At 33.5% G+C, this 6000-nt stretch overlaps 3 non-coding genes across 3 annotated transcripts; all 3 read left to right on the top strand.

Annotated features, from left to right (window-relative positions):
- Positions 1-480: 480 nt before the first annotated feature.
- TRNAT-GGU (transfer RNA threonine (anticodon GGU)) lies at positions 481-552 on the top strand. The gene has a single exon. It is a non-coding gene; the product is annotated as a tRNA-Thr (tRNA).
- Positions 553-1059: 507 nt separating this feature from the next.
- On the top strand, positions 1060-1141 carry TRNAY-GUA (transfer RNA tyrosine (anticodon GUA)). The gene has a single exon. It is a non-coding gene; the product is annotated as a tRNA-Tyr (tRNA).
- Positions 1142-1499: 358 nt separating this feature from the next.
- On the top strand, positions 1500-1573 carry TRNAD-GUC (transfer RNA aspartic acid (anticodon GUC)). The gene has a single exon. It is a non-coding gene; the product is annotated as a tRNA-Asp (tRNA).
- Positions 1574-6000: the final 4427 nt, after the last annotated feature.

The raw sequence follows: 6000 nt of genomic DNA, 5'->3' as shown, positions 1-6000 counted from the left end.
CTCTCCTTTTTTCCACTGACTCAATTCTAGTTTATTAGATTCTTGTTTAAAAGAATGCAAAAAGTTCAATAGAACTAAGAACACATAAAAAATAGCATAGAGGATCAAGGCCATTACCAAAAGTTCCTCCAAGGATCCTATATCCTATTGGGTATCTGTTCCCCGCCTTTTCCCGCTAGGATCGGAAATCTTATATTTTCCATATCCATATACCGTTGAATCCTTGGGGTTCCAGAATCCGCCTATTTTACTAGTCTTCGGAAACGGAAAACCCTGAACCAAGAAGAGTTGGATATGTTATGTAGGGTATGTTTTTTTTTATTAATTTTATTTTGAGCTCTCAAGATATCGATATATACATATACAATCTCTACATAATGTCTCTCTCTCTATCTCTATATATTATATATATAATATGTACATTATGCAGTAGACCCATAATGGGAAATCCAAGTGGCTAATTTTTGAATTAAATAAAAAGCCCTTTTAACTCAGTGGTAGAGTAATGCCATGGTAAGGCATAAGTCATCGGTTCAAATCCGATAAAGGGCTTTTTAAATTAGTGGTAGAGTAATCTCGTGCTAAGACGTAAGTCGTTGGTTCGAATCTGATAGAGTACTTTTCTACTAAATTGATTCACTTTTTTTCTTTGTTTTTGAAACTTTCTCTATATTTTTAGAGAATTTTATGACTTAGTGCGGGATGGATGCATTTTTGGTATGAACACTAAATGAAGCACGGAGAATTAATCTATAACGATCAACTAAAAAAAATCCTAGATGAAAACATAACAGAAAAGTTGGAAAAACTCTTTGCTTTGGATCTATTTATACTTTTCGAGTATATTGACAATTCCAAAAAACTGCTCATACTATGATTATAGTATAATCACGAGCGGTTGTATATGGCCCTATCGTCTAGTGATGCCCCTATCGTCTAGTGGTTCAGGACATCTCTCTTTCAAGGAGGCAGCGGGGATTCGACTTCCCCTGGGGGTAGGGAGTATTATGAAAGGAGGTTAATCATAGATTAGCAAAAACCCTAGAATAAATTCTTCCTGGGTCGATGCCCGAGTGGTTAATGGGGACGGACTGTAAATTCGTTGACAATGTCTACGCTGGTTCAAATCCAGCTCGGCCCAAACCAAAAATCTAGGGCTTCGTGAGTATGAACTAAATCCTTTTGTTTTTCTTCCATAAAATAAAATGTCTGATCTATAGAAATAAAAGATAAAGAAAAAAGGGAAATTTTTTTTTCTAATCCATATCTCTCTCATTCCTTTCTTACAAACAAAAGAGTTTTTCTTATTGAAGGCTGGATTATTATCCATTTTTAGTGATAAAAAATCACGACATACTAGTTATGTCACTCTCACTATACCCACGTATAATATAATATGTGGGTATGTAGTATATGATTCGTCTATTTCTTAGAGTACGAAAGACGAATCGAATCTTCTTATGGTTCTATTTAAGAATGGGTATGCCATACACCCCGCGGGGATTGTAGTTCAATTGGTCAGAGCACCGCCCTGTCAAGGCGGAAGCTGCGGGTTCGAGCCCCGTCAGTCCCGAACTAGGGTTCAATGAATGGAGAAATTGATATTTCCTTTTTCCATGAAAAAAAGGGGCAGGGAGCAAGATCAAATACCCACAGGGCACCCTTACTTCACTTTTTTATTTTGCATCTCTCATTAAAGAGGGAGGGAGGGCATATAGGAATTTTTTTTTCACTACTCCCAATCGATAAAGAAAGACACACATACGATATGTGGATTAGTAGAATTTAGGATATTATATTACTCTATCTTTCTTTATGATGATACCATCCTCATCTTAATTTCCTATTCCACTCTTATGGAATAGAGTACCGGTATTTTACCGGAATCCATACATAAATCGTATTCCCTTTTTATTTCAGACCTCTTTTCCCCATCTCACTTCTACTGCTTATTTGGATGTCTATGTGACCCATAGAAAGTGAAAGTTGGTCATATAATACATACATAATTGTATGTATAACTATAAGAAAAAGGAAGGGAAATTGTATAAGATTAAGAAAGTATAAGATTAAGAAAGCTCGTGGGTTAGAGATATAGAAAAGAAAAAGTAGAAAAGGATTAAAAAAGAGGGAATTCCTAATCCAATCAAAAAACCCATTTTGGTCTTAGTGTGGATAGAGGATCTTCCTATGTTATACTATATAACTCTCATCCGTGAAATATAACTCTCATCCATGAATTGATTTGATAGATCCGATATTCATAATATTGAATTGATTCAGTATTATCAGAATGCAAGCCCTACCCTTGAATTTACAAGATACCCCTTTTTCCTCTCCATGGGATTACATCCCGAGTTATTGTGAAAATAAAAAATAAAGAGGTTATGGAAGTCAATATTCTCGCATTTATTGCTACTGCACTGTTCATTCTAGTTCCTACTTCTTTTTTACTTATTATTTATGTAAAAACAGTCAGCCAAAATAATTAATTGGAATTCCAATTAATCATTGAAGAAATTAAAAAGGGATTAAATAAAAAAAATCCAAGTCTTAAATGAAAGGATCTGGTTGGAATCTTAAAGTGTGGTAGAAAGAACTACATATAGTTTTTTCTACGACACTTTAGATTCTTTCTATTATATTATCTTTGAATCTACATAGAATAGATTAGTAGATTGAAATAGTTAAGTAGTCTAATTCAATTTCTTTTTTCATTGCATCCACTTAATTTCAATCAGGTCAAAATAAAAAAATCTAAGACAATTCTTGACCAAAGAATCCATGGAAGGAAAGAAAAATAATATGAAGAATAGACTATAGTAAAAAGTAAAAGGAAATGGAAAATGTGTGATATGCCGTGAATAGTTCCGTGGAAGAAAGTCTAATTTTCTTATGTATAGAACTTTTTTTAACCATTCGTCATTTCTAGTAGAAATTCTGAATTGGTATAATGGCTCTTTCTTACATTACAACTTACAATACAAGAGTTTCTTACAGGAGTGAAACAAAACTAAAGAAAAAGATTAAAGAATAACGTTTGACAAAATGATTAATGCAAAATGATCCATTAAAGAAAAGAATTGATACAACAATTTGATTACTTAATCAATTAGTAGTATCCCTAGAGTCCACTCCTTCCCCATACTACTAGTGAAAGAGAAAATGTAAAGACTACCATTAAAGCAGCCCAAGCGAGACTTACTATATCCATCTAAATTATGTCTCCTATTTCTATGAAGGGATTATTCTACTATTGATCAATAATCATAGTGGAATCAAGGGTACAGAGTCAAAAAGGGATTCCGCCCTAAGGCCATGGATCAATCAGTTCAAGGAATTTACTCCTAACAAATTCTTATAGGAATTCTGGTAGAATTAGAGAGCATTAAAAATACGAGATACTATAGCCCTTTTTTCCTTAAAAAAGAAAGAGTACGGGAATGATGTCCTGAATAGAAGAAGCGGGAATAGGAAGATTTTTTATTCCTTTTGTTACTCTTTTTTTTTTTTTTAAGCAAAGGACGCCCGAATATACCATAAAATTATCGATAGATAAATATTTATTGGATACCTACCTTACCTAATGTTTATTTTTGACCTAAACCCTGCAGCCTTGCTTTGTATCATTCTATGAAAGAATGAAGAGATTTTATCCATAATACAACTCCTAAATTGATTTTTGATCGACCTATTTAATCTGATTCTCGTTAGAATTAAGTAGTCCTTACTTTAGTGTATGTAGGTAACATAAGATGTACGATAAAAAAAATGTATAATAATTAGTAAGTCTTGATATTCTTTCGTGGAGTCCCTTCTTGAATCTTAGATTGAAAAAAAAAAAGAATGCCCCTTAGGGACCTTTCTTTGGATACCAAGATTTCTGACATCTTATCCTCGTATTTTAAAATTATCAAATCGAATCTCAATTAAGAACCAATTCAAATTCATATAATAAAAGAATAAGGAAACACTACCTCACCCCTATTGATAACCATTTTGGCCACTACCGTCAAAACAAACCCTAACCCTAGTTTGAGGATAGAACTATGGTATGGTTTCTCTAAACCCAGTATCGGCAGGCCCAGTTACTCTCTTGCCCGAACTTATGCGAAGTAAAAATTTATCGAATTCGATCAGCACTATAAAAAAAACCTAAGTATTTTATTGATCAGGCGGCACCCAGATTTGAACTGGGGATAAAGGATTTGCAGTCCCCTGCCTTACCGCTTGGCCATGCCGCCAAAAAATCCGATCAAAAATCTAGAAAACAGCAAGTATTCATCCACGTTTTCTTACGAAAAGCCCCTTTTATTTTGAATATAATTCTACTTACTTTTTTCCAATCTTTTTCAAAAAATCTATTCCTGCTTTTTTTGATCCAGTTTCTATTATTCTCCTCGATAGATTCTATCTTAAAACATACATTGTTAACACAATAAAACTTCCCATTTCTTTCTATTGAGATGAAAAAGAAGAAAAAGTGGATTTCTATTCACAGGCTGCAAAATTCAGAATAAATTGGAACCGTTAACTAGAATTCTCTTTTTTTTATTGCAGTAGTGAACTACTCTTAAATCGGTATTATCTCCCCCCCCTTCAATGGCATAATAAAATATTATGGCTTTATGCTTAATCCGTGTATAGGTAAACTTTAGGTCCGAACAGCATTATTATCCAAAGATCCCCTTTATGTACATATCTCTATGGGGAATCATGCTTTAATTTTTCAAAGTATTAAATTAAATATCTTGAATAAAAAAAGGAAATTTGCTCTGATATAGAGTATAACCTGACTATCTTGGCGTACCCAAGTGAAATTACGATAAAAGAAAAGCATGGATATGGGGAGAGGTGGATAACTAGATTGGCATGTACTTAAAAAAGGGACTTACTTTATTTTAGAATTCCACAATGAAATACTGAATTTTCTAGCAATTATACTACTCCGATCCGAAATAAAAAAGAACCCTCAAATTATTTTGAGAAATTAAAGTAAGCACGCTATTCTAAATCGAAGTAAAGTCAAACTTTCTAGTATATTATATTACGGCTTTATTACATTCATAGAAAGGAGATAAAATGAGAAATCTTTGCCATCCAATCTGATTAGAATATCATAACATAAAGTATAAGTGGCAGAATTTTTTTTGTAGGAATGTTTTATCAATTCATTTTCATTTCATTTGTACCCCTGGCAAACTCGAACTTTCGTCCAAATGGTCTCTATTCATATGTATGAAATACATATATGAAATACGTATGTGGAGTTCCCTAGAATTTCATGTGATTCAGTAAACAGAATATAGATTCCATGATTGCTAGATCGATCCATAGGGATTGATGAAGAGTGAGCTGATAATGGAATTTTTCTTTGATAAACAGGAAACTTAAGATTAAGATGCTCCGGAATGGAAACGAGGGAATGTCCACAATACCCGGATTTAGTCAGATCCAATTCGAGGGATTTTGTAGGTTCATTAATCAAGCCTTGGCAGAAGAACTTGACAAGTTTCCAACAATTAAAGATCCAGATCACGAAATTGCATTTCAATTATTTGCGAAAGGATATCAACTGCTAGAACCCTCGATAAAAGAAAGAGATGCTGTGTATGAATCACTCACCTATTCTTCCGAATTATATGTATCTGCGAGATTAATTTTTGGTTTCGATGTGCAAAAGCAAACCATTTCTATCGGAAACATTCCTATAATGAATTCCTTAGGAACCTTTATTATAAATGGAATATACCGAATTGTGATCAATCAAATATTGCTAAGTCCTGGTATTTACTACCGCTCGGAATTAGATCATAAGGGAATTTCTATCTACACTGGCACTATAATATCAGATTGGGGGGGGAGATCGGAATTAGCAATTGATAAAAAAGAAAGGATATGGGCTCGCGTGAGTAGAAAACAAAAGATATCTATTCTAGTTCTATCATCAGCTATGGGTTCGAATCTAAGAGAAATTCTGGATAATGTTTCCTACCCTGA

The sequence above is a fragment of the Triticum urartu genome, unplaced genomic scaffold (assembly GCF_056163025.1).
Source record: "Triticum urartu cultivar PI428250 unplaced genomic scaffold, HENAU_Tu73 scaffold2, whole genome shotgun sequence".
In the NCBI taxonomy this organism is placed as follows: Eukaryota; Viridiplantae; Streptophyta; class Magnoliopsida; order Poales; family Poaceae; genus Triticum; species Triticum urartu.
Note: the sequence above shows the minus strand (reverse complement) of the source record. Positions and strands in the feature narration are given on the sequence as shown.